Here is a 25,448-nt window from a genome sequence, read left to right as displayed (position 1 = left end):
ACTTAAATTATAGGTGTAAGAGTTTTCTAACGTGGCCCGGTGGCGCAACGGTAGCGCGTCTGACTCCAGATCAGAAGGTTGCGTGTTCAAATCACGTCCGGGTCAAAAATGTTACTTTTTGACTTTTACAGTTAAACTGTTTTTGCTTCTTAAAACTTAAAAAAAAGCATTTCTTTCAGAGGCAAAAAATAAAAGTAAGCAATAGAAGAGTTTAGACCATATGAATGATTTTATTTCTTTTTCCCACGTAATATTTCAATTTAAAAACAGTTTGATTCCTGAGAAAAGGTTTAGCAGCATTTCCTATCGAAACAAGAATCTCCAAAAACAAATTTTATATATTTCTAAGTAACTTAAATTACAGGTGTATAAGTTTTCTAACGTGGCCCGGTGGCGCAACGGTAGCGCGTCTGACTCCAGATCAGAAGGTTGCGTGTTCAAATCACGTCCGGGTCAAAAATGTTACTTTTTAACTTTTACAGTTAAACTGTTTTTGCTTCTTAAAACAAAGCATTTTATTCTGAGGCAAAAAATAAAAGTAAGCAATAGAAGAGTTTAGACCATATGAATGATTTTATTTCTTTTTCCCACGTAATATTTCAATTTAAAAACAGTTTGATTCCTGAGAAAAGGTTTAGCAGCATTTCCTATCGAAACAAGAATCTCCAAAAACAAATTTTATATATTTCTAAGTAACTTAAATTATAGGTGTAAGAGTTTTCTAACGTGGCCCGGTGGCGCAACGGTAGCGCGTCTGACTCCAGATCAGAAGGTTGCGTGTTCAAATCACGTCCGGGTCAAAAATGTTACTTTTTGACTTTTACAGTTAAACTGTTTTTGCTTCTTAAAACTTAAAAAAAAGCATTTCTTTCAGAGGCAAAAAATAAAAGTAAGCAATAGAAGAGTTTAGACCATATGAATGATTTTATTTCTTTTTCCCACGTAATATTTCAATTTAAAAACAGTTTGATTCCTGAGAAAAGGTTTAGCAGCATTTCCTATCGAAACAAGAATCTCCAAAAACAAATTTTATATATTTCTAAGTAACTTAAATTACAGGTGTATAAGTTTTCTAACGTGGCCCGGTGGCGCAACGGTAGCGCGTCTGACTCCAGATCAGAAGGTTGCGTGTTCAAATCACGTCCGGGTCAAAAATGTTACTTTTTAACTTTTACAGTTAAACTGTTTTTGCTTCTTAAAACAAAGCATTTTATTCTGAGGCAAAAAATAAAAGTAAGCAATAGAAGAGTTTAGACCATATGAATGATTTTATTTCTTTTTCCTACATAATATTTCAATTTAAAAACAGTTTGATTCCTGAGAAAAGTTTTAGCAGCATTTCCTATCGAAACAAGAATCTCCAAAAACAAATTTTATATATTTCTAAGTAACTTAAATTATAGGTGTATGAGTTTTCTAACGTTGCCCGGTGGCGCAACGGTAGCGCGTCTGACTCCAGATCAGAAGGTTGCGTGTTCAAATCACGTCCGGGTCAAAAATGTTACTTTTTGACTTTTACAGTTAAACTGTTCTTGCTTCTTTACAACTTAAAAAAAGCATTTCTTTCAGAGGCAAAAAATAAAAGTAACCAATAGAAGAGTTTAGACCATATGAATGATTTTATTTCTTTTTCCGACGTAATATTTCAATTTAAAAACAGTTTGATTCCTGAGAAAAGGTTTAGCAGCATTTCCTATCGAAACAAGAATCTCCAAAAACAAATTTTATATATTTCTAAGTAACTTAAATTAAAGGTGTATGAGTTTTCTAACGTCGCCCGGTGGCGCAACGGTAGCGCGTCTGACTCCAGATCGGAAGGTTGCGTGTTCAAATCACGTCCGGGTCAAAAATGTTACTTTTTGACTTTTACAGTTAAACTGTTCTTGCTTCTTTACAACTTAAAAAAAAGCATTTCTTTCAGAGGCAAAAAATAAAAGTCACCAATAGAAGAGTTTAGACCATATGAATGATTTTATTTCTTTTTCCCACGTAATATTTCAATTTAAAAACAGTTTGATTCCTGAGAAAAGGTTTGGCAGCATTTCCTATCGAAACAAGAATCTCCAAAAGCAAATTTTATATATTTCTAAGTAACTTAAATTACAGGTGTATGAGTTTTCTAACGTGGCCTGGTGGCGCAACGGTAGCGCGTCTGACTCCAGATCAGAAGGTTGCGTGTTCAAATCACGTCCGGGTCAAAAATGCTACTGTTTGACTTTTACAGTTAAACTGGTTTTGCTTCTTAAAACTTAAAAAAAAGCATTTCTTTCTGAGGCAAAAAATAAAAGTAACCAATAGAAGAGTTTAGACCATATGAATGATTTTATTTCTTTTTCCCACGTAATATTTCAATTTAAAAATTGTTCGATTCCTGAGAAAAGGTTTAGCAGCATTTCCTATCGTAACAGGAATATCCAAAAACAAATTTTATTTATTACTAAGTAACTTAAATTACAGGTGTACAAGTTTTCTAACGTGGCCCGGTGGCGCAACGGTAGCGCGTCTGACTCCAGATCAGAAGGATGCGTGTTCAAATCACGTCCGGGTCAAAAATGTTACTTTTTGACTCTTACAGTTAAACTGTTTTTGCTTCTTAAAACAAAGCATTTTATTCTGAGGGTAAAAGTAAGGTAAGTAAGAGTAGTAAGTTCTGAGGTAAAAGTAAGCAATAGAAGAGTTTAGACCATATGAATGATTTTATTTCTTTTTCCCACGTAATATTTCAATTTAAAAACAGTTTGATTCCTGAGAAAAGGTTTAGCAGCATTTCCTATCGAAACAAGAATCTCGAAAAACAAATTTTATATATTTCTAAGTAACTTAAATTATAGGTGTAAGAGTTTTCTAACGTGGCCCGGTGGCGCAACGGTAGCGCGTCTGACTCCAGATGAGAAGGTTGCGTGTTCAAATCACGTCCGGGTCAAAAATGTTACTTTTTGACTTTTACAGTTAAACTGTTTTTGCTTCTTAAAACTTAAAAAAAAGCATTTCCTTCAGAGGCAAAAAATAAAAATAAGCAATAGAAGAGTTTAGACCATATGAATGATTTTATTTCTTTTTCCCACGTAATATTTCAATTTAAAAATTGTTTGATCCCTGAGAAAAGGTTTAGCAGCATTTCCTATCGAAACAAGAATCTCCAAAAGCAAATTTTATATATTTCTAAGTAACTTAAATTATGGGTGTATGAGTTTTCTAACGTGGCCCGGTGGCGCAACGGTAGCGCGTCTGACTCCAGATCAGTAGGTTGCGTGTTCAAATCACGTCCGGGTCAAAAATGTTACTTTTTGACTTTTACAGTTAAACTGTTTTTGCTTCTTAAAGCAAAGCATTTTATTCTGAGGCAAAAAATAAAAGTAAGCAATAGAAGAGTTTAGACCATATGAATGATTTTATTTCTTTTTCCCACGTAATATTTCAATTTAAAAACAGTTTGATTCCTGAGAAAAGGTTTAGCAGCATTTCCTATCGAAACAAGAATCTCCAAAAACAAATTTTATATATTTCTACGTAACTTAAATTATAGTTGTAAGAGTTTTCTAACGTGGCCCGGTGGCGCAACGGTAGCGCGTCTGACTCCAGATCAGAAGGTTGCGTGTTCAAATCACGTCCGGGTCAAAAATGTTACTTTTTGACTTTTACAGTTAAACTGTTTTTGCTTCTTAAAACTTAAAAAAAAAGCATTTCCTTCAGAGGCAAAAAATAAAAGTAAGCAATAGAAGAGTTTAGACCATATGAATGATTTTATTTCTTTTTCCCACGTAATATTTCAATTTAAAAATTGTTTGATCCCTGAGAAAAGGTTTAGCAGCATTTCCTATCGAAACAAGAATCTCCAAAAGCAAATTTTATATATTTCTAAGTAACTTAAATTATGGGTGTATGAGTTTTCTGACGTGGCCCGGTGGCGCAACGGTAGCGCGTCTGACTCCAGATCAGAAGGTTGCGTGTTCAAATCACGGCCGGGTCAAAAATGTTACTTTTTGACTTTTACAGTTAAACTGTTTTTGCTTCTTAAAACTTAAAAAAAAGCATTTTATTCTGAGGCAAAAAATAAAAGTATCCAATAGAAGAGTTTAGACCATATGAATGATTTTATTTCTTTTTCCCACGTAATATTTCAATTTAAAAACAGTTTGATTCCTGAGAAAAGGTTTGGCAGCATTTCCTATCGAAACAAGAATCTCCAAAAACAAATTTTATATATTTCTAAGTAACTTAAATTATAGGTGTATGAGTTTTCTAACGTGGCCCGGTGGCGCAACGGTAGCGCGTCTGACTCCAGATCGGAAGGTTGCTTGTTCAAATCATGTCCGGGTCAAAAATTTTACTTTTTGACTTTTACAGTTAAACTGGTTTTGCTTCTTAAAACTTAAAAAAAAGCATTTCTTTCAGAGGCAAAAAATAAAAGTAACCAATAGAAAAAATTAGACCATATGAATGATTTTATTTCTTTTTCCCACGTAATATTTCAATTTAAAAATTGTTCGATTCCTGAGAAAAGGTTTAGCAGCATTTCCTATCGTAACAGGAATCTCCAAAAACAAATTTTATTTATTACTAAGTAACTTAAATTACAGGTGTATAAGTTTTCTAACGTGGCCCGGTGGCGCAACGGTAGCGCGTCTGACTCCAGATCAGAAGGTTGCGTGTTCAAATCACGTCCGGGTCAAAAATGTTACTTTTTAACTTTTACAGTTAAACTGTTTTTGCTTCTTAAAACAAAGCATTTTATTCTGAGGCAAAAAATAAAAGTAAGGAATAGAAGAGTTTAGACCATATGAATGATTTTATTTCTTTTTCCTACGTAATATTTCAATTTAAAAACAGTTTGATTCCTGAGAAAAGGTTTAGCAGCATTTCCTATCGAAACAAGAATCTCCAAAAACAAATTTTATATATTTCTAAGTAACTTAAATTATAGGTGTATGAGTTTTCTAACGTGGCCCGGTGGCGCAACGGTAGCGCGTCTGACTCCAGATCGGAAGGTTGCGTGTTCAAATCATGTACGGGTCAAAAATGTTACTTTTTGACTTTTACAGTTAAACTGGTTTTGCTTCTTAAAACTTAAAAAAAAAGCATTTCTTTCAGAGGCTAAAAATAAAAGTAACCAATAGAAGAGTTTAGACCATATGAATGATTTTATTTCTTTTTCCCACGTAATATTTCAATTTAAAATTTGTTTGATCCCTGAGAAAAGGTTTAGCAACATTTCCTATCGAAACAAGAATCTCCAAAAACAAATTTTATATATTTCTAAGTAACTTAAATTATAGGTGTAAGAGTTTTCTAACGTGGCCCGGTGGCGCAACGGTAGCGCGTCTGACTCCAGATCAGAAGGTTGCGTGTTCAAATCACGTCCGGGTCAAAAATGTTACTTTTTGACTTTTACAGTTAAACTGTTTTTGCTTCTTAAAACTTAAAAAAAAGCATTTTAATCTGAGGCAAAAAATAAAAGTAACCAATAGAAGAGTTTAGACCATATGAATGATTTTATTTCTTTTTCCCACGTAATATTTCAATTTAAAAACAGTTTGATTCCTGAGAAAAGGTTTAGCAGCATTTCCTATCGAAACAAGAATCTCCAAAAACAAATTTTATCTATTTCTAAGTAACTTAAATTATAGGTGTATGAGTTTTCTAACGTGGCCCGGTGGCGCAACGGTAGCGCGTCTGACTCCAGATCGGAAGGTTGCGTGTTCAAATCATGTACGGGTCAAAAATGTTACTTTTTGACTTTTACAGTTAAACTGGTTTTGCTTCTTAAAACTTAAAAAAAAAGCATTTCTTTCAGAGGCTAAAAATAAAAGTAACCAATAGAAGAGTTTAGACCATATGAATGATTTTATTTCTTTTTCCCACGTAATATTTCAATTTAAAAATTGTTTGATCCCTGAGAAAAGGTTTAGCAGCATTTCCTATCGAAACAAGAATCTCCAAAAACAAATTTTATATATTTCTAAGTAACTTAAATTATAGGTGTAAGAGTTTTCTAACGTGGCCCGGTGGCGCAACGGTAGCGCGTCTGACTCCAGATCAGAAGGTTGCGTGTTCAAATCACGTCCGGGTCAAAAATGTTACTTTTTGACTTTTACAGTTAAACTGTTTTTGCTTCTTAAAACTTAAAAAAAAGCATTTTATTCTGAGGCAAAAAATAAAAGTAACCAATAGAAGAGTTTAGACCATATGAATGATTTTATTTCTTTTTCCCACGTAATATTTCAATTTAAAAACAGTTTGATTCCTGAGAAAAGGTTTGGCAGCATTTCCTATCGAAACAAGAATCTCCAAAAACAAATTTTATATATTTCTAAGTAACTTAAATTATAGGTGTATGAGTTTTCTAACGTGGCCCGGTGGCACAACGGTAGCGCGTCTGACTCCAGATCGGAAGGTTGCTTGTTCAAATCATGTCCGGGTCAAAAATTTTACTTTTTGACTTTTACAGTTAAACTGGTTTTGCTTCTTAAAACTTAAAAAAAAGCATTGCGTGTTCAAATCACGTCCGGGTCAAAAATGTTACTTTTTAACTTTTACAGTTAAACTGTTTTTGCTTCTTAAAACAAAGCATTTTATTCTGAGGCAAAAAATAAAAGTAAGGAATAGAAGAGTTTAGACCATATGAATGATTTTATTTCTTTTTCCTACGTAATATTTCAATTTAAAAACAGTTTGATTCCTGAGAAAAGGTTTAGCAGCATTTCCTATCGAAACAAGAATCTCCAAAAACAAATTTTATATATTTCTAAGTAACTTAAATTATAGGTGTATGAGTTTTCTAACGTGGCCCGGTGGCGCAACGGTAGCGCGTCTGACTCCAGATCGGAAGGTTGCGTGTTCAAATCATGTACGGGTCAAAAATGTTACTTTTTGACTTTTACAGTTAAACTGGTTTTGCTTCTTAAAACTTAAAAAAAAAGCATTTCTTTCAGAGGCTAAAAATAAAAGTAACCAATAGAAGAGTTTAGACCATATGAATGATTTTATTTCTTTTTCCCACGTAATATTTCATTTTAAAATTTGTTTGATCCCTGAGAAAAGGTTTAGCAACATTTCCTATCGAAACAAGAATCTCCAAAAACAAATTTTATATATTTCTAAGTAACTTAAATTATAGGTGTAAGAGTTTTCTAACGTGGCCCGGTGGCGCAACGGTAGCGCGTCTGACTCCAGATCAGAAGGTTGCGTGTTCAAATCACGTCCGGGTCAAAAATGTTACTTTTTGACTTTTACAGTTAAACTGTTTTTGCTTCTTAAAACTTAAAAAAAAGCATTTTAATCTGAGGCAAAAAATAAAAGTAACCAATAGAAGAGTTTAGACCATATGAATGATTTTATTTCTTTTTCCCACGTAATATTTCAATTTAAAAACAGTTTGATTCCTGAGAAAAGGTTTAGCAGCATTTCCTATCGAAACAAGAATCTCCAAAAACAAATTTTATCTATTTCTAAGTAACTTAAATTATAGGTGTATGAGTTTTCTAACGTGGCCCGGTGGCGCAACGGTAGCGCGTCTGACTCCAGATCGGAAGGTTGCGTGTTCAAATCATGTACGGGTCAAAAATGTTACTTTTTGACTTTTACAGTTAAACTGGTTTTGCTTCTTAAAACTTAAAAAAAAAGCATTTCTTTCAGAGGCTAAAAATAAAAGTAACCAATAGAAGAGTTTAGACCATATGAATGATTTTATTTCTTTTTCCCACGTAATATTTCAATTTAAAAATTGTTTGATCCCTGAGAAAAGGTTTAGCAGCATTTCCTATCGAAACAAGAATCTCCAAAAACAAATTTTATATATTTCTAAGTAACTTAAATTATAGGTGTAAGAGTTTTCTAACGTGGCCCGGTGGCGCAACGGTAGCGCGTCTGACTCCAGATCAGAAGGTTGCGTGTTCAAATCACGTCCGGGTCAAAAATGTTACTTTTTGACTTTTACAGTTAAACTGTTTTTGCTTCTTAAAACTTAAAAAAAAGCATTTTATTCTGAGGCAAAAAATAAAAGTAACCAATAGAAGAGTTTAGACCATATGAATGATTTTATTTCTTTTTCCCACGTAATATTTCAATTTAAAAACAGTTTGATTCCTGAGAAAAGGTTTGGCAGCATTTCCTATCGAAACAAGAATCTCCAAAAACAAATTTTATATATTTCTAAGTAACTTAAATTATAGGTGTATGAGTTTTCTAACGTGGCCCGGTGGCACAACGGTAGCGCGTCTGACTCCAGATCGGAAGGTTGCTTGTTCAAATCATGTCCGGGTCAAAAATTTTACTTTTTGACTTTTACAGTTAAACTGGTTTTGCTTCTTAAAACTTAAAAAAAAGCATTTCTTTCAGAGGCAAAAAATAAAAGTAACCAATAGAAGAGATTAGACCATATGAATGATTTTATTTCTTTTTCCCACGTAATATTTCAATTTAAAAATTGTTCGATTCCGGAGAAAAGGTTTAGCAGCATTTCCTATCGTAACAGGAATCTCCAAAAACAAATTTTATTTATTACTAAGTAACTTAAATTACAGGTGTATAAGTTTTCTAACGTGGCCCGGTGGCGCAACGGTAGCGCGTCTGACTCCAGATCAGAAGGTTGCGTGTTCAAATCACGTCCGGGTCAAAAATGTTACTTTTTAACTTTTACAGTTAAACTGTTTTTACTTCTTAAAACAAAGCATTTTATTCTGAGGCAAAAAATAAAAGTAAGCAATAGAAGAGTTTAGACCATATGAATGATTTTATTTCTTTTTCCTACGTAATATTTCAATTTAAAAACAGTTTGATTCCTGAATAAAGGTTTAGCAGCATTTCCTATCGAAACAAGAATCTCCGAAAACAAATTTTATATATTTCTAAGTAACTTAAATTATAGGTGTATGAGTTTTCTAACGTGGCCCGGTGGCGCAACGGTAGCGCGTCTGACTCCAGATCAGAAGGGTGCGTGTTCAAATCACGTCCGGGTCAAAAATGTTACTTTTTGACTTTTACAGTTAAACTGTTCTTGCTTCTTTACAACTTAAAAGCATTTCTTTCAGAGACAAAAAATAAAAGTAACCAATAGAAGAGTTTAGACCATATGAATGATTTTATTTCTTTTTTCCACGTAATATTTCAATTTAAAAACAGTTTGATTCCTGAGAAAAGGTTTAGCAGCATTTCCTATCGAAACAAGAATCTCCAAAAACAAATTTTATATATTTCTAAGTAACTTAAATTATAGGTGTATGAGTTTTCTAACGTCGCCCGGTGGCGCAACGGTAGCGCGTCTGACTCCAGATCGGAAGGTTGCGTGTTCAAATCACGTCCGGGTCAAAAATGTTACTTTTTGACTTTTACAGTTAAACTGGTTTTGCTTCTTTAAACTTAAAAAAAAGCATTTCTTTCAGAGGCAAAAAATAAGAGTAACCAATAGAAGAGTTTAGACCATATGAATGATTTTATTTCTTTTTCCCACGTAATATTTCAATTTAAAAACAGTTTGATTCCTGAGAAAAGGTTTAGCAGCATTTCCTATCGAAACAAGAATCTCCAAAAGCAAATTTTATATATTTCTAAGTAACTTAAATTATAGGTGTATGAGTTTTCTAACGTGGCCCGGTTTCGCAACGGTAGCGCGTCTGCCTCCAGATCAGAAGGTTGCGTGTTCAAATCACGTCCGGGTCAAAAATGTTACTTTTTGACTTTTACAGTTAAACTGTTTTTGCTTCTTAAAACTCAAAAAAAAGCATTTCTTTCAGAGGCAAAAAATAAAAGTAAGCAATGGAAGAGTTTAGACCATATGAATGATTTTATTTCTTTTTCCCACGTAATATTTCAATTTAAAAATTGTTCGATTCCTGAGAAAAGGTTTAGCAGCATTTCCTATCGTAACAGGAATCTCCAAAAACAAATTTTATTTATTACTAAGTAACTTAAATTACAGGTGTATAAGTTTTCTAACGTGGCCCGGTGGCGCAACGGTAGCGCGTCTGACTCCAGATCAGAAGGTTGCGTGTTCAAATCACGTCCGGGTCAAAAATGTTACTTTTTAACTTTTACAGTTAAACTGTTTTTGCTTCTTAAAACAAAGCATTTTATTCTGAGGCAAAAAATAAAAGTAAGCAATAGAAGAATTTAGACCATATGAATGATTTTATTTCTTTTTCCTACGTAATATTTCAATTTAAAAACAGTTTGATTCCTGAGAAAAGGTTTAGCAGCATTTCCTATCGAAACAAGAATCTCCAAAAACAAATTTTATATATTTCTAAGTAACTTAAATTATAGGTGTATGAGTTTTCTAACGTGGCCCGGTGGCGCAACGGTAGCGCGTCTGACTCCAGATCAGAAGGTTGCGTGTTCAAATCACGTCCGGGTCAAAAATGTTACTTTTTGACTTTTACAGTTAAACTGTTCTTGCTTCTTTACAACTTAAAAAAAGGCATTTCTTTCAGAGGCAAAAAATAAAAGTAACCAATAGAAGAGTTCAGACCATATGAATGATTTTATTTCTTTTTCCCACGTAATATTTCAATTTAAAAATTGTTTGATCCCTGAGAAAAGGTTTAGCAGCATTTCCTATCGAAACAAGAATCTCCAAAAACAAATTTTATATATTTCTAAGTAACTTAAATTATAGGTGTATGAGTTTTCTAACGTGGCCCGGTGGCGCAACGGTAGCGCGTCTGACTCCAGATCAGAAGGTTGCGTGTTCAAATCACGTCCGGGTCAAAAATGTTACTTTTTGACTTTTACAGTTAAACTGTTTTTGCTTCTTAAAACTTAAAAAAAAGCATTTTATTCTGAGGCAAAAAATAAAAGTAACCAATAGAAGAGTTTAGACCATATGAATGATTTTATTTCTTTTTCCCACGTAATATTTCAATTTAAAAACAGTTTGATTCCTGAGAAAAGGTTTGGCAGCATTTCCTATCGAAACAAGAATCTCCAAAAGCAAATTTTATATATTTCTAATTAACTTAAATTATAGGTGTATGAGTTTTCTAACGTGGCCCGGTGGCGCAACGGTAGCGCGTCTGACTCCAGATCGGAAGGTTGCTTGTTCAAATCATGTCCGGGTCAAAAATATTACTTTTTGACTTTTACAGTTAAACTGGTTTTGCTTCTTAAAACTTAAAAAAAGCATTTCTTTCAGAGGCAAAAAATAAAAGTAACCAATAGAAGAGATTAGACCATATGAATGATTTTATTTCTTTTTCCCACGTAATATTTCAATTTAAAAATTGTTCGATTCCGGAGAAAAGGTTTAGCAGCATTTCCTATCGTAACAGGAATCTCCAAAAACAAATTTTATTTATTACTAAGTAACTTAAATTACAGGTGTATAAGTTTTCTAACGTGGCCCGGTGGCGCAACGGTAACGCGTCTGACTCCAGATCGGAAGGTTGCGTGTTCAAATCACGTCCGGGTCAAAAATGTTACTTTTTGACTTTAACAGTTAAACTGGTTTTGCTTCTTAAAACTTAAAAAAAAGCATTTCTTTCTGAGGCAAAAAATAAAAGTAACCAATAGAAGAGTTTAGACCATATGAATGATTTTATTTCTTTTTCCCACGTAATATTTCAATTTAAAAACAGTTTGATTCCTGAGAAAAGGTTTAGCAGCATTTCCTATCGAAACAAGAATCTCCAAAAACAAATTTTATATATTTCTAAGTAACTTAAATTATAGGTGTATGAGTTTTCTAACGTCGCCCGGTGGCGCAACGGTAGCGCGTCTGACTCCAGATCGGAAGATTGCGTGTTCAAATCACGTCCGGGTCAAAAATGTTACTTTTTGACTTTTACAGTTAAACTGTTCTTGCTTCTTTACAACTTAAAAAAAAGCATTTCTTTCAGAGGCAAAAAATAAAAGTAACCAATAGAAGAGTTTAGACCATATGAATGATTTTATTTCTTTTTCCTACGTAATATTTCAATTTAAAAACAGTTTGATTCCTGAGAAAAGTTTTAGCAGCATTTCCTATCGAAACAAGAATCTCCAAAAACAAATTTTATATATTTCTAAGTAACTTAAATTATAGGTGTATGAGTTTTCTAACGTCGCCCGGTGTCGCAACGGTAGCGCGTCTGACTCCAGATCGGAAGGTTGCGTGTTCAAATCACGTCCGGGTCAAAAATGTTTCTTTTTGACTTTTACAGTTAAACTGTTCTTGCTTCCTTACAACTTAAAAAAAAGCATTTCTTTCAGAGGCAAAAAATAAAAGTCACCAATAGAAGAGTTTAGACCATATGAATGATTTTATTTCTTTTTCCGACGTAATATTTCAATTTAAAAACAGTTTGATTCCTGAGCTAAGGTTTAGCAGCATTTCCTATCGAAACAAGAATCTCCAAAAACAAATTTTATATATTTCTAAGTAACTTAAATTATAGGTGTATGAGTTTTCTAACGTCGCCCGGTGGCGCAACGGTAGCGCGTCTGACTCCAGATCGGAAGGTTGCGTGTTCAAATCACGTCCGGGTCAAAAATGTTACTTTTTGACTTTTACAGTTAAACTGTTCTTGCTTCTTTACAACTTAAAAAAAAGCATTTCTTTCAGAGGCAAAAAATAAAAGTCACCAATAGAAGAGTTTAGACCATATGAATGATTTTATTTCTTTTTCCGACGTAATATTTCAATTTAAAAACAGTTTGATTCCTGAGAAAAGGTTTAGCAGCATTTCCTATCGAAACAAGAATCTCCAAAAACAAATTTTATATATTTCTAAGTAACTTAAATTATAGGTGTATGAGTTTTCTAACGTCGCCCGGTGGCGCAACGGTAGCGTGTCTGACTCCAGATCGGAAGGTTGCGTGTTCAAATCACGTCCGGGTCAAAAATGTTACTTTTTGACTTTTACAGTTAAACTGTTCTTGCTTCTTTACAACTTAAAAAAAAGCATTTCTTTCAGAGGCAAAAAATAAAAGTCACCAATAGAAGAGTTTAGACCATATGAATGATTTTATTTCTTTTTCCGACGTAATATTTCAATTTAAAAACAGTTTGATTCCTGAGAAAAGGTTTAGCAGCATTTCCTATCGAAACAAGAATCTCCAAAAACAAATTTTATATATTTCTAAGTAACTTAAATTATAGGTGTATGAGTTTTCTAACGTCGCCCGGTGGCGCAACGGTAGCGCGTCTGACTCCAGATCGGAAGGTTGCGTGTTCAAATCACGTCCGGGTCAAAAATGTTACTTTTTGACTTTTACAGTTAAACTGTTCTTGCTTCTTTACAACTTAAAAAAAAGCATTTCTTTCAGAGGCAAAAAATAAAAGTCACCAATAGAAGAGTTTAGACCATATGAATGATTTTATTTCTTTTTCCGACGTAATATTTCAATTTAAAAACAGTTTGATTCCTGAGAAAAGGTTTAGCAGCATTTCCTATCGAAACAAGAATCTCCAAAAACAAATTTTATATATTTCTAAGTAACTTAAATTATAGGTGTATGAGTTTTCTAACGTCGCCCGGTGGCGCAACGGTAACGCATCTGACTCCAGATCGGAAGGTTGCGTGTTCAAATCACGTCCGGGTCAAAAATGTTACTTTTTGACTTTTACAGTTAAACTGTTTTTGCTTCTTTACAACTTAAAAAAAAGCATTTCTTTCTGAGGCAAAAAATAAAAGTAACCAATAGAAGAGTTTAGACCATATGAATGATTTTATTTCTTTTTCCCACGTAATATTTCAATTTAAAAACAGTTTGATTCCTGAGAAAAGGTTTAGCAGCATTTCCTATCGAAACAAGAATCTCCAAAAGCAAATTTTATATATTTCTAAGTAACTTAAATTATAGGTGTATGAGTTTTCTAACGTGGCCCGGTGGCGCATCGGTAGCGCGTCTGACTCCAGATCAGAAGGTTGCGTGTTCAAATCACGTCCGGGTCAAAAATTTTACTTTTTGACTTTTACAGTTAAACTGTTTTTGCTTCTTAAAACTTAAAAAAAAGCATTTTATTCTGAGGCAAAAAATAAAAGCAACCAATAGAAGAGTTTAGACCATATGAATGATTTTATTTCTTTTTCCCACGTAATATTTCAATTTAAAACCATTTTGATTCCTGAGAAAAGGTTTGGCAGCATTTCCTATCGAAACAAGAATCTCCAAAAACAAATTTTAAATATTTCCAAGTAACTTAAATTATAGGTGTATGAGTTTTCTAAAGTGGCCCGGTGGCGCAACGGTAGCGCGTCTGACTCTAGATCGGAAGGTTGCGTGTTCAAATCATGTCCGGGTCAAAAATGTTACTTTTTGACTTTTACAGTTAAACTGGTTTTGCTTCTTAAAACTTAAAAAAAAGCATTTCTTTCAGAGGCAAAAAATAAAAGTAACCAATAGAAGAGTTTAGACCATATGAATGATTTTATTTCTTTTTCCCACGTAATATTTCAATTTAAAAATTGTTTGATCCCTGAGAAAAGGTTTAGCAGCATTTCCTATCGAAACAAGAATCTCCAAAAACAAATTTTATATATTTCTAAGTAACTTAAATTATAGGTGTATGAGTTTTCTAACGTGACCCGGTGGCGCAACGGTAGCGCGTCTGACTCCAGATCAGAAGGTTGCGTGTTCAAATCACGTCCGGGTCAAAAATGTTACTTTTTGACTTTTACAGTTAAACTGTTTTTGCTTCTTAAAACTTAAAAAAAAGCATTTTATTCTGAGGCAAAAAATAAAAGTTACCAATAGAAGAGTTTAGACCATATGAATGATTTTATTTCTTTTTCCCACGTAATATTTCAATTTAAAAACAGTTCGATTCCTGAGAAAAGGTTTAGCAGCATTTCCTATCGTAACAGGAATCTCCAAAAACAAATTTTATTTATTACTAAGTAACTTAAATTACAGGTGTATAAGTTTTCTAACGTGGCCCGGTGGCGCAACGGTAGCGCATCTGACTCCAGATCAGAAGGTTGCGTGTTCAAATCACGTCCGGGTCAAAAATGTTACTTTTTAACTTTTACAGTTAAACTGTTTTTGCTTCTTAAAACAAAGCATTTTATTCTGAGGCAAAAAATAAAAGTAAGCAATAGAAGAGTTTAGACCATATGAATGATTTTATTTCTTTTTCCTACGTAATATTTCAATTTAAAAACAGTTTGATTCCTGAGAAAAGGTTTAGCAGCATTTCCTATCGAAACAAGAATCTCCAAAAACAAATTTTATATATTTCTAAGTAACTTAAATTATAGGTGTATGAGTTTTCTAACGTGGCCCGTTGGCGCAACGGTAGCGCGTCTGACTCCAGATCAGAAGGTTGCGTGTTCAAATCACGTCCGGGTCAAAAATGTTACTTTTTGACTTTTACAGTTAAACTGGTTTTGCTTCTTAAAACTTAAAAAAAAGGTATTTCTTTCAGAGGCAAATAATAAAAGTAACCAATAGAAGAGTTTAGACCATATGAATTATTTTATTTCTTTTTCCCACGTAATATTTCAATTTAAAAATTGTTTGATCCCTGAGAAAAGGTTTAGCAACATTTCCTATCGTAACAGGAATCTCCAAAAACAAATTTTATTTATTGCTAAGTAGCTTAAATTATAGGTGTATAAGTTTTCTAACGTGGCCCGGTGGCGCAACGGTAGCGCGTCTGACTCCAGATCAGAAAGTTGCGTGTTCAATTCATGTCCGGGTCAAAAATGTTACTTTTTGAATTTTACAGTTAAACTGTTTTTGCTTCTTAAAACTTAAAACAAAGCATTTTATTCTGAGGCAAATGATAAAAGTAACCAATAGAAGAGTTTAGACCATATGAATGATTTTATTACTTTTTTCCACGTAATATTTCAATTTAAAAACAATTTGATCCCTGAAAAAGTTTAGCAGTACTTCCTAACGTAACAAGAATCTCCAAAAACAAATTTTATATATTTCTAAGTAACTTAAATTACTGGTGTATAAGTTTTCAACCGTAGACCGTTGGAGCAATAAATGCGCGTCTGACTCCAGTTTAGAAGGTAGCGTGATAAAATCACGTCTTGGTCAAAAATGTTACTTCTTGACTTTTGCAAATTAATTGTTTTTACTACTTAAAATTTAAAATAAAGCATTTCATTTTGAGGCAAAAAATAAAAGTAACCAATAGATGTGTTTAGAGTATATGAATGATTTTATTACTTTTTCCCACGTAATATTTCAATTTAAAGACAGTTTGAGCCCTGGAAAAAGTTTAGCAGTATTTCCTAACGTAATACAAATCTGCACTTTAGTCTGTACAAATGGTAACAAATTTTATATATTTCTAAATAACTTAAGTTACAGGCTTATAAGTTTTCAAACGTGGCCCGGTACCGCAACGGTAGCGCGTTTGACTCCAAATCAGAAGTTTGTGTGTGCAAATCACGTCCGGGGCAAAAATGTTGCTTTTTGACTTTTACAGTTTAACTGTTTTCACTACTACTGTAAACTATAGTAAGCACTTAAAACGAAACATTTAATTCTGAAGCAATAAATAAAATTTAGAGAGTTTAGACTCTCTGAATGATTTTAATAGTTTTTCCCACTGAAAGATTCAATTATAAAGTAGTTTTTCACCTGAAAAATGTTCAATAGTAATTCCAAACGTATCAAAATCTCCTAAAATGAAGGAAGTAGTTCATTTCTAAATAATTTTAATGACGGATGTTTCTAATTATGGCCCGGTTTCGCAACGGTAGCGCGTCTGCCCCCGTTATTACCATTTATTTTATTTTTATAAGCAATATTTGTGCTCAGCAACTACATGTGTTTTTCAAACTAATTTCTAATTATTTTTTGAATTTATTTTACCCAAAATTTAAAGTTTTTGACACCTAAGTCTCAAAATTTAAAAGCTTGCTCCAGTAAATTAAACTATAGTAAGCAGTAAAAACATTCTCTATTCTTCTCCTACTGTAAAAATCACGAAAAGGAAGAAAAAATTATCTATATTTAAAATCAAGGAAATAGTTTTATTATTTTTTGATTTTGAATCAAAAAATTTTTTTCCCCTTTTCGTATTTTTGTACAGAAGCATTTGAGTTCATTATATGAATGAATTTAAAAAAAATCTTTTGTGCTCTATTTTTGCTTTTGATTGGTTTCAATGCGGAATAATTATATGATGATAAAAAAAAAGTCGTCTATATTTTAAATTGTAAAAAAAAATTCAAAACTTTAATAAAAAATAAAATTAAAATTTTTTATTTAATTTGACGGGTTGCTTGTATATGAATATATTTTTTTACTAATTTCTTCAAGCAAGAAATATAACATTCATCGAATTGGTTCAACAAATTAATTTCTTGCATAAATTCTGACAATGAAAACAAAACTTTCTAAGGATTTAGTAGTTTTAAAATTAATAAAACTCATCTCTATATGCGAACACGGAATTTTTATTTTTGGTTTCGTTTCTGGAAACTTTCAACATTCGATATTTCAATATATTTTGTAACATTTTAACGTATTTCAAAGTATTACACATTTTAACTAAATTTATATTTTCTCTTACACTTTTTTAATGGAATTTAAGGTTACTTAGAGTTTTCGATTTTGTTGAAATGTACTATAAAATCTTTACTTTTTTTATTTTGTACTTGTATTTTTACTCTTTACTCGATACATTTTATTAAAGTAAGTGTAATTTTTCGCGTTATTTTTATAAAATAACTTTCCCATGCATGCTTCTCTCGAAAGCTAAGAATGTTCGAAATTGTATCCAATTCTAATAACTGATGCATTTTTAGAAAAAAGTTCTCAATGTAAATTTGCTCGGTATTTCTTACACTGATGTTTTTTGAACTTAAAAGATCATTGCCTGGTATGCTCTTACCTTGTTTTCCTTTTCAAGGTAAAATACTATTTCCCGGTTTATACTTACCTGCTATTCCTCACACTTATGTTTTTCAAAGCTCTAGGGTCATTGCCCGGTATGCTCTGCACGTAATTCCTAAATTGTTTAAGCTAAAGTGAAATTTCCCAGTTTATCCTTACCCGATATTTCTTCCATTGATGTTATTTAAAGTTTAAAGGCCATCTCTTGGTATACGAATGCCTTATTTTTCCATCTTAGATGCTTCATCTTTAAAAGTGTCATTGTCCTGCATTTTTTACATTTTTTTAAAGTTTAAGACCCCTTTCCCGCCATGCTTTTGCCTTGTATCTCCTACATAGATGTTTTTTTAAGCTAACATTCGATTGATAGCCAGTTATTCCTAAAAATAATTTCGCATGGAATTTTACTACTCAGAAATTTTCTCTATTCTTTTATTATTCATTCTTTGAGGTAGAAGCAATCTGAGAAATATGGTTCCAATATTTTGGTCAGGAGAATGCTCCAAAGTTTGGAACTTCGGAGTGGAAGTACGAAGTACTTTGGAACAAAGTTCTTCAAAAAATGCAAGTACTTCAAACTCAATTTCTCAGGAACTATTCGAGAATTTTCGACAATTTTTTTAAACCAATTAAGAAAGTTTTACTCTCAATTATAATATTTGTATATCCAAAGATAATTTCATGGAAAAAATTTACTTTCAGTGAATATTTAACATTTTTTTATTCAAATGGTTTCTGAGAAATTCAATTTTAAGCACTTGGATTTTTCGAAAAAATTTGTTCCAAAGTACTTTGTACTTGTGAGCCAAATTTCTAAACTTTGAAGTGCCTCTCTTGACCAAACTATATTGACCGTATTTCCCAGACTGTGGCTACCCCGTGTGTTTTAAGGGTCAGAAATTTGAATCCGTCAAAAAAAAGTATGTTTATTCAGAAAAAATACGTTTTTGTGTCTGATTTCATAGCTTAAAATATTGTCTGCACTTATTAATTAGCATATTTGAGGTCAACCCCTCGAGCCATTAAGATTCAGTTCTAGAACATGAAGGTCCGATAATTAGATCAAAAGTTAGTCAGGGTAGCTCGTTTATCTTTTGGGCACTGTACATTCATCCAGTGACCTCATTAGGTGACCAGCTCCATTCACTTTTGAATTTTGATATATTTGGCCTAATATCGGTAAAAGTTCGTGTTTAAAAGTTCTCCATAGCCCGTTAATATGGGCTCCACCGAAAATACTTCGAAGGATTTTTCTTTCGAATGTACCTAAAACACATTTGTCTTTTGAGGTCATTACCCACGATTCCGAAACGTTTATACATCGAATATATCGAACCTAATACTACTGTAACATGCGTGTCTTTTCCTTTATTATATTTTAAAGATAGTTTTTTTTCGTAAAAACTATTTCTCAAAATATTACGAGACCAACTAATTTTTTGTTCTCAACATCTTTTAATGCATTTAATACTAACAATATCCTGATAAAACATTAGTTTTAAGAAGAATATTTATAAAAAAAATTTATCGCATTTTTATAGAAATGAATTACTCTATTTGAAACTGCATTTTAAACAAAATGGTTGAAACTCTTTTGAATGAGTTTGTACGAAATGGAAGATAGTACTGAAATAACTTTCCTTAATTCGCAACGATACATTCTATTAAATTGCATCAACAAACCCTTTCAGAAATTTGTTTGCATAAGTTTGAAATGATCAATGAATCAGTTTTTAAAAAGTTAATTAAATGAAAAATCCTTCGCATACTCAATGGAATCACTTTTAAGCATGTGTTCCAGTTCCATCATAATTATTAAAAAAATGTTTTTCCGCAAAGAAATCCAACTTCCGAAAACATGATATCAAAGTATACGAAAGTCTTAACAGTTTCTTCATTATTTTAAAGTATTCCCATTTAAAACACAACCATCCATTTTTACTTTCAAAGATCGTTTATTCCATCAGAACGTTCTCAAAAACATTCCATTTCAAAAACTCTTCTCAATCCATTACTCATCACCAAACGATCGAGGAAATCCAGAAATTGGAAGGTTCGAAAGGAAAGGCAAATTGCATCATCCGAGGGAAACTATCTGTTCTTGGTCAATTATACCCTCACTGGGAAATCAACAAAAAGAACAAGGGGTTGTTCGACGGGGCAGGGGAGGGCTATCCCCTTTTGTCTAACAGATGCTGCTCTTTATCCTCAGAAATCGTTACTGGCTACTTCGCAGGAGATAAAGATGCTACCAGCTTGCACTTTTCCCACTACCACAATGGTAAAATAGCTTCTTTTCTTGCTGTAAATCTTCGAAATTTCGAACAAAATATCTCAAGAAAAAGAATATCGTAGCCCATCAACGTGAAAGGAATTTCGAAAAGTCGCCAAATTATACAAAATAGTCTGCGGCATCATTTGTCTTTTCGATGTTTAGATTTTTGCATCTAATGCCTCAGTATTCGAATTTTTTTTTTTAATTCCCGTGATTTCGGTTGATGGGTTTGAAATATTTATACATTTTCCTTGAATCATATAAAATTTTAAATGAAGCTTCCTCGGTTATTTATTAAATAATCTACTTATGAAAAGTATTAAGAACACAATAGAATATATATTTAAGATAAATAGTACTTTTTAGAACGCTAAAGCAATGCAATCAACTCGGAAGCAATTTTTAGCCATTTCAATATTTCGTTACTTATAATTTGTAGAAGCAAATCGGTCATAAAAACAGACTTTTCTTAACTATAGGTAGTTATAGTTTAAAAAATATATTTAAAAAGTTTCTTCTTTTTTTTGCTTTTACAGTTTTATTATTCATTTATAACATACTAGCCACTTGCGGCAAACTAGCAACATATTAGCCACCTACTCGAACTCACTTTTCGTGGTTTCACAATAACAATTTCCATAACCTAAACTTGTTGCTTAGTGGCTTGATGCTGGTACCTACTGCTTTCGTCAGCATTGCTCTGAACCCACGGCAATGGTAATTTAGGTACAATAGGCAAAATCAGTGGCCAGTTTCTCCACATACAGGAGCTCACAAATTTGCTGTTCAATGTAGCACAAGAACCAGACCCGTCTATTCTACATCAAACACTTGGTGGTAATGGATTATTTAGCATAACTGCTAATTAGGCCAAATATAGGATTGTGACTTATCCTGTTTGTCCTTATAATTTCATAGGGAACTTAGAATGTAATCTTGAGACTTCCATTTCGGTTGGAAAGTGGTGTTTCGCTTTGTTTTTAATTCGGATGATTTCTCCTAATTACCATAATATTTACAAATATCAACTTGAAACTATTTAAGACTATCCTAAACTATCCTTATGATCTGATATCGAAATCATCGTTAAAAGTTGGAGACTTCTAAATTTAAACAGCAACGTGTCATTTAGAATTACAATCAATTAGGGTAAATATCTCTAATTACATCAATTGGAAAATATCGAAATAAAAGTTTAAAATTTTTTCCTTACTTTATAAGAACCCACATAGTCAAAATTTGATAAAAATGTCTTATGTAACTTTTATGTCAATTAGGATAATTACATCTATATTAAAAAAAACGGAAATGAACACATCTAGATCAATATTTTATCTTAATAAATATTTTACATTTATTGGGCAGCAAATAAGTTAATACTTTTATTATAAGCTTTGAGTAAAACTGTGTTTTAACATATGTAATTAAAATAATGAATCCGAAACTGTAATACATTATTAGAAATATTTTTACATTATAACTTATTAATTTCCTTGGCGAAAAAATTTTACGATTTCATGTAACCAAAGTTTCTATGGTAATTAAATCGAATTAGACGAAGTTTTAATTGAAAACTGTTTATAGATTTAAATTTTATCTCAATTAAATCGAAAATAAAACTCATGAAACCGAATTTTGGGATTACAATAAGGCATTTTGGGACCTTTCAATTGAATACTATTTAATTTAGATGTAACAAACCCTTCATCCAAATGAGGATAAGGTATGCTTTTATGCAAAGTAAAGTAAAGCAAAACAACATGAATAACGCAGAAATAAAGATACAGATATGGACACACTATAATTTAAGTTCTATAGACTAGAACCTCCCTCAGTAACTAAACACAGAATGAGATAAGAAAAGTAGCAGGGCAAACACATTGGAAGTGATTTAACCTGTAGGAATAAGATAATAGCAAAAGGAAGGCAAGAAGAAGCAGGTTAGGTGCAAAATCTTGGGGGCAATTTGTAGATATTAAATTACAATAGATTTTTGCTTTCAAATGTGTTAGAACAGAATTTTGTTTTTAATGTTTGAAGATCTGATCATACTCCACAAACAACCATTTTTTTCAAAATTTGAACAACCTTCTAATAGGATATAAAACTCTATAAATATTTCATATTCATATTTTTAAAGGAGGGTCTTAAAATAATTATGACTTAATAAACACAAGTGACAAAATTTCATTTATTTTCTGCTAATTTGATTTTCAGATAAAATCATTTTGTATCGTATTCATGAGTAAAGAAGCAAAACGAAAAAGTTTTTGCACCTTTTGTTATGATATAAATTTAAACAATTGCATTTTCCAAATCACAGTAATTAACTGAAATCATTGAATAATTAGCTAAAAATAATAATAAATTTAGATTAAAAGAAAGTAGGTATAATCATAATCTGAAACACAAGTTCATGGAAAATTTTCTATTGTATTTATCGGTGTTTGTAAGCAAAGCAAAAATGCTTTAAGACTTCTTATTCTTTGTAGTATCTTATATATTGAAGATTAACTTTGTAAACCAGAGTAAATAAAAATAGAATTGAACTGGAGTTCCATTCCTCTATAGTTCCCATGCTTACCTATGGAGTTCCCATGCTTACCTTTGAAATCCCTGCTGATTATTAGTCAACTTTTGAAATTTTTAATTAATTAATTAATAATACTTTATACATTTTCCAAGTTTTTATTTATATTTTATTTCACACTTTTTAAGCTTAATTAAAAAGTACCATAGTTACTATAGAATTGACTTAAAGGAAATCAATACCTTAAAAATTAACATTTGGTAACTAAGATTCATAAAATATATTTTGATGAACAAAATGAAGCAAAAAACGTATCAAAATATCAATTAATAGCGAATTGACATTGATATAATTTTCAAAGGGTTAAAATGGGTGACGGAAAAAAATGAAAATTGATTCCACGACACCTAAAAACAAAATTCAAGTTTAAGTTAGAACTAAATAACTTACATTGAAAAATAATAATAATTTATATAAGTAATAAACTTTGATATATTTCACCTTAAAAACTTTGCTGTAAACATAATCAACAAATCAAGTTCCTGCGTTACAAAACTTTTTGACATCATATTACTAAAACAAAAACACTTTCACTCCACTTATTTTCCAGTTATTTTCTAGTTATTTTGTAAAGCATATAATTAAACAAATTTAAACTGTGAAACAGCAGTTATCAACTGAGGATTAAAAAAAAATTTAATCAACTGAAATAGCAACTAAAAGAAGTAGGTGCAAGCACAATGGGAATAAAATTTCATGGAAGCAAAACTTTTCAGTACTGTATTTATGAACGCTAGTCGAAACAAACAGCGCTTAAACGAAACGAAAAAGTTTCTTTATTCTTTTAAATGCCATACATTCAGATAAATGTCAACTGTATGACATTGGCAAAAGTAATCAATATAAATTTGAAAGTAATAATAAATAGAAAAAAATTGCAATAAAATAGGTATAAGCAAATTCTGATAGTATGTGCGAACCTAAAAGTTTTCAAGTGACCAAAAGCTTCGACATCGTATTTATATATATCAGTGAACGAAAACTTTTAGCTTTTCTTTCTCTTTGCGTAATATGTATTTCAACAAACTACAACTGCGAGAGGGCATAAATTTAAATAGTCACAAATGATATATTTCTGTGACAGGACATTTATTCAGTCGCATTTATCAGTGCTGAGTTATCTTTCATAAAACATTACTTGGATATAAAAAAATTTATTAATATTTTATTTAAATTTTTCCGTGCTGAAAGCAGTCATCAACAAGAATTTAATTATTAATATCACAGATGAGATATTTCTGTAACAGATTCTTTATCAGTGCCGCACGTTATATGAGTTATTATTCATTAAATATTATTAAGATACAAAATATCATGAGCATTTTGTTCAAAGTTTTCTGTGCTGAAAGTAGTTATCAACATAAATTTAAATATCAATATCACAGACAAGGTATTTCTGTAACAGACTATTTATCAATGTCGCACGTTATCTGAGTTACTGTTCATAAAATACTATTAAGATAAAAAAACTTCATGAAGATTTTGTTCAATTAATTCTGTGCTAAAAGTGCAGAGTAAGATACATAAATCATGCCTTTACTCACCGCATCAGAATTCGTTAATGTCAAAAAGTGGACAGATACTACAAAAGAAACTCCGACGGGACCATACTCCTGTGTTCTAAGCAGGGAACTATTTTGTTACGCACGCGTTCTTTTGTTTCTATGGCACGCGAGTTAGACCAGGGAGTAAAGTGTTGCGTTCCTGACGGCTGTATAGTGCGCCACTGGGGTAAGGAATCGTTATGTAGTAAAGTAACAGGTTTCGGTTTTCCCACGTCATGACGTCATCTATCCAATAATACCTTTTCCATGCGCCCTCCTCCTTTAAATCCAACTTTTTAGCGTTTCTCGTGTCACGTGGTTTCGGAATTAATGAAAATACTTTTTTTTTTCAGATTCTAGAAATATCTTAATTAAGAAACAAGTGAAATATTGTTTCAGAAATAGTTTCAAATTTAATTTTCTTTTTCTCTTCGCGAAAGTAATTTGCTTGATTGTGTGTATCATTAATTAGTTTGATGTTCAAAAAAATTGAAAAAGTTTTTCTGATAAATGTTTTAGAAATTCATGATAAAGAATGTAACTTTTATTTCATTATTTGAATAATTACATTGTTATACATTGCAGTATTTATATTGATGTTAACACTTTGGCACATTTGGGACACCTGTGTGCCTTTAATATATTTCTTTCTGACTCTTTGATTACATGGAAAAATATTTTTTACTATTTTTTAATCATAAAAAACAGTCTAATCGTTACTAAAAAATTTATTAGAATATTGGAATCAAAGTTGTACTAAAATATAAAATAAAAAAGTCGCATGATTTTTTTTCATTCATATTCAATGTTCAATGTAATTATCAATAATTGATTTTGTAAATTTAGAAAATTTTAATGAATAATTACTGTTTCTCTTAGATCTAAATAAGGGCGAATTTAAAAAACCTATTGTTTAGAATATTTTACGTTTAACACAGAAAGAAAAACACCGAAGCTTCATGCTGTATTTCCTAATGATAAATTATTAAAATGCTAAATATAATATTTTTCACTTATTTTGAACTAAATTAATACAAAATAATGGACAAAAGAATAAAATATATGTTTCATATAAATTCTGCATCAAAGGGTTAAAAACTAACAACGTATTCAATAAAATTATTTGCCCAATACTATAGATAAGCATTGTTTTAAACTTCATTTAATTATAATATACATAACTCGAAATAAAAGAAAAAATATTAGAATATGGTTAGAACACTTAAAACTATTATTATTATTATTGCCTTATGTATAAGTAGCA

General features: G+C 31.6%; 1 protein-coding gene and 35 non-coding genes across 36 annotated transcripts in view; 35 read left to right on the top strand and 1 right to left on the bottom strand.

The window, feature by feature from the left end:
* The window catches only part of LOC107446022 (uncharacterized), a 194,463-nt gene extending 170,103 nt beyond the window's left edge, over positions 1–24,360 (bottom strand). The window contains exon 1 of the mRNA XM_087153622.1: positions 24,185–24,360. The gene's annotated coding sequence lies outside the window, so the exon portion shown is untranslated. The remainder of the gene's footprint in view (positions 1–24,184) is intronic.
* TRNAW-CCA (transfer RNA tryptophan (anticodon CCA)) lies at positions 34–105 on the top strand. The gene has a single exon. It is a non-coding gene; the product is annotated as a tRNA-Trp (tRNA).
* On the top strand, positions 385–456 carry TRNAW-CCA (transfer RNA tryptophan (anticodon CCA)). Its single transcript has one exon. It is a non-coding gene; the product is annotated as a tRNA-Trp (tRNA).
* Positions 729–800, top strand: TRNAW-CCA (transfer RNA tryptophan (anticodon CCA)). The gene has a single exon. It is a non-coding gene; the product is annotated as a tRNA-Trp (tRNA).
* Positions 1,080–1,151, top strand: TRNAW-CCA (transfer RNA tryptophan (anticodon CCA)). The gene has a single exon. It is a non-coding gene; the product is annotated as a tRNA-Trp (tRNA).
* TRNAW-CCA (transfer RNA tryptophan (anticodon CCA)) lies at positions 1,424–1,496 on the top strand. Its single transcript has one exon. It is a non-coding gene; the product is annotated as a tRNA-Trp (tRNA).
* TRNAW-CCA (transfer RNA tryptophan (anticodon CCA)) lies at positions 1,775–1,846 on the top strand. Its single transcript has one exon. It is a non-coding gene; the product is annotated as a tRNA-Trp (tRNA).
* TRNAW-CCA (transfer RNA tryptophan (anticodon CCA)) lies at positions 2,127–2,198 on the top strand. Its single transcript has one exon. It is a non-coding gene; the product is annotated as a tRNA-Trp (tRNA).
* Positions 2,478–2,549, top strand: TRNAW-CCA (transfer RNA tryptophan (anticodon CCA)). The gene has a single exon. It is a non-coding gene; the product is annotated as a tRNA-Trp (tRNA).
* TRNAW-CCA (transfer RNA tryptophan (anticodon CCA)) lies at positions 2,852–2,923 on the top strand. Its single transcript has one exon. It is a non-coding gene; the product is annotated as a tRNA-Trp (tRNA).
* Positions 3,203–3,274, top strand: TRNAW-CCA (transfer RNA tryptophan (anticodon CCA)). Its single transcript has one exon. It is a non-coding gene; the product is annotated as a tRNA-Trp (tRNA).
* Positions 3,547–3,618, top strand: TRNAW-CCA (transfer RNA tryptophan (anticodon CCA)). The gene has a single exon. It is a non-coding gene; the product is annotated as a tRNA-Trp (tRNA).
* On the top strand, positions 3,899–3,970 carry TRNAW-CCA (transfer RNA tryptophan (anticodon CCA)). The gene has a single exon. It is a non-coding gene; the product is annotated as a tRNA-Trp (tRNA).
* TRNAW-CCA (transfer RNA tryptophan (anticodon CCA)) lies at positions 4,250–4,321 on the top strand. Its single transcript has one exon. It is a non-coding gene; the product is annotated as a tRNA-Trp (tRNA).
* Positions 4,601–4,672, top strand: TRNAW-CCA (transfer RNA tryptophan (anticodon CCA)). The gene has a single exon. It is a non-coding gene; the product is annotated as a tRNA-Trp (tRNA).
* TRNAW-CCA (transfer RNA tryptophan (anticodon CCA)) lies at positions 5,297–5,368 on the top strand. Its single transcript has one exon. It is a non-coding gene; the product is annotated as a tRNA-Trp (tRNA).
* TRNAW-CCA (transfer RNA tryptophan (anticodon CCA)) lies at positions 6,000–6,071 on the top strand. The gene has a single exon. It is a non-coding gene; the product is annotated as a tRNA-Trp (tRNA).
* On the top strand, positions 6,351–6,422 carry TRNAW-CCA (transfer RNA tryptophan (anticodon CCA)). Its single transcript has one exon. It is a non-coding gene; the product is annotated as a tRNA-Trp (tRNA).
* TRNAW-CCA (transfer RNA tryptophan (anticodon CCA)) lies at positions 7,138–7,209 on the top strand. The gene has a single exon. It is a non-coding gene; the product is annotated as a tRNA-Trp (tRNA).
* On the top strand, positions 7,841–7,912 carry TRNAW-CCA (transfer RNA tryptophan (anticodon CCA)). Its single transcript has one exon. It is a non-coding gene; the product is annotated as a tRNA-Trp (tRNA).
* On the top strand, positions 8,192–8,263 carry TRNAW-CCA (transfer RNA tryptophan (anticodon CCA)). The gene has a single exon. It is a non-coding gene; the product is annotated as a tRNA-Trp (tRNA).
* On the top strand, positions 8,543–8,614 carry TRNAW-CCA (transfer RNA tryptophan (anticodon CCA)). The gene has a single exon. It is a non-coding gene; the product is annotated as a tRNA-Trp (tRNA).
* TRNAW-CCA (transfer RNA tryptophan (anticodon CCA)) lies at positions 8,887–8,958 on the top strand. The gene has a single exon. It is a non-coding gene; the product is annotated as a tRNA-Trp (tRNA).
* Positions 9,235–9,306, top strand: TRNAW-CCA (transfer RNA tryptophan (anticodon CCA)). Its single transcript has one exon. It is a non-coding gene; the product is annotated as a tRNA-Trp (tRNA).
* Positions 9,937–10,008, top strand: TRNAW-CCA (transfer RNA tryptophan (anticodon CCA)). The gene has a single exon. It is a non-coding gene; the product is annotated as a tRNA-Trp (tRNA).
* TRNAW-CCA (transfer RNA tryptophan (anticodon CCA)) lies at positions 10,281–10,352 on the top strand. The gene has a single exon. It is a non-coding gene; the product is annotated as a tRNA-Trp (tRNA).
* On the top strand, positions 10,633–10,704 carry TRNAW-CCA (transfer RNA tryptophan (anticodon CCA)). Its single transcript has one exon. It is a non-coding gene; the product is annotated as a tRNA-Trp (tRNA).
* On the top strand, positions 10,984–11,055 carry TRNAW-CCA (transfer RNA tryptophan (anticodon CCA)). Its single transcript has one exon. It is a non-coding gene; the product is annotated as a tRNA-Trp (tRNA).
* TRNAW-CCA (transfer RNA tryptophan (anticodon CCA)) lies at positions 11,334–11,405 on the top strand. The gene has a single exon. It is a non-coding gene; the product is annotated as a tRNA-Trp (tRNA).
* On the top strand, positions 12,389–12,460 carry TRNAW-CCA (transfer RNA tryptophan (anticodon CCA)). The gene has a single exon. It is a non-coding gene; the product is annotated as a tRNA-Trp (tRNA).
* TRNAW-CCA (transfer RNA tryptophan (anticodon CCA)) lies at positions 13,093–13,164 on the top strand. Its single transcript has one exon. It is a non-coding gene; the product is annotated as a tRNA-Trp (tRNA).
* On the top strand, positions 13,797–13,868 carry TRNAW-CCA (transfer RNA tryptophan (anticodon CCA)). The gene has a single exon. It is a non-coding gene; the product is annotated as a tRNA-Trp (tRNA).
* TRNAW-CCA (transfer RNA tryptophan (anticodon CCA)) lies at positions 14,499–14,570 on the top strand. Its single transcript has one exon. It is a non-coding gene; the product is annotated as a tRNA-Trp (tRNA).
* TRNAW-CCA (transfer RNA tryptophan (anticodon CCA)) lies at positions 14,850–14,921 on the top strand. Its single transcript has one exon. It is a non-coding gene; the product is annotated as a tRNA-Trp (tRNA).
* Positions 15,194–15,265, top strand: TRNAW-CCA (transfer RNA tryptophan (anticodon CCA)). The gene has a single exon. It is a non-coding gene; the product is annotated as a tRNA-Trp (tRNA).
* Positions 15,546–15,617, top strand: TRNAW-CCA (transfer RNA tryptophan (anticodon CCA)). Its single transcript has one exon. It is a non-coding gene; the product is annotated as a tRNA-Trp (tRNA).
* Positions 24,361–25,448: the final 1,088 nt, after the last annotated feature.

Source organism: Parasteatoda tepidariorum, chromosome 10 (assembly GCF_982258835.1).
Source record: "Parasteatoda tepidariorum strain Cologne lab strain chromosome 10, Ptep-v5.0, whole genome shotgun sequence".
NCBI classification, from domain to species: domain Eukaryota; kingdom Metazoa; phylum Arthropoda; class Arachnida; order Araneae; family Theridiidae; genus Parasteatoda; species Parasteatoda tepidariorum.
This window is presented reverse-complemented; position numbering and strand designations above follow the sequence as displayed.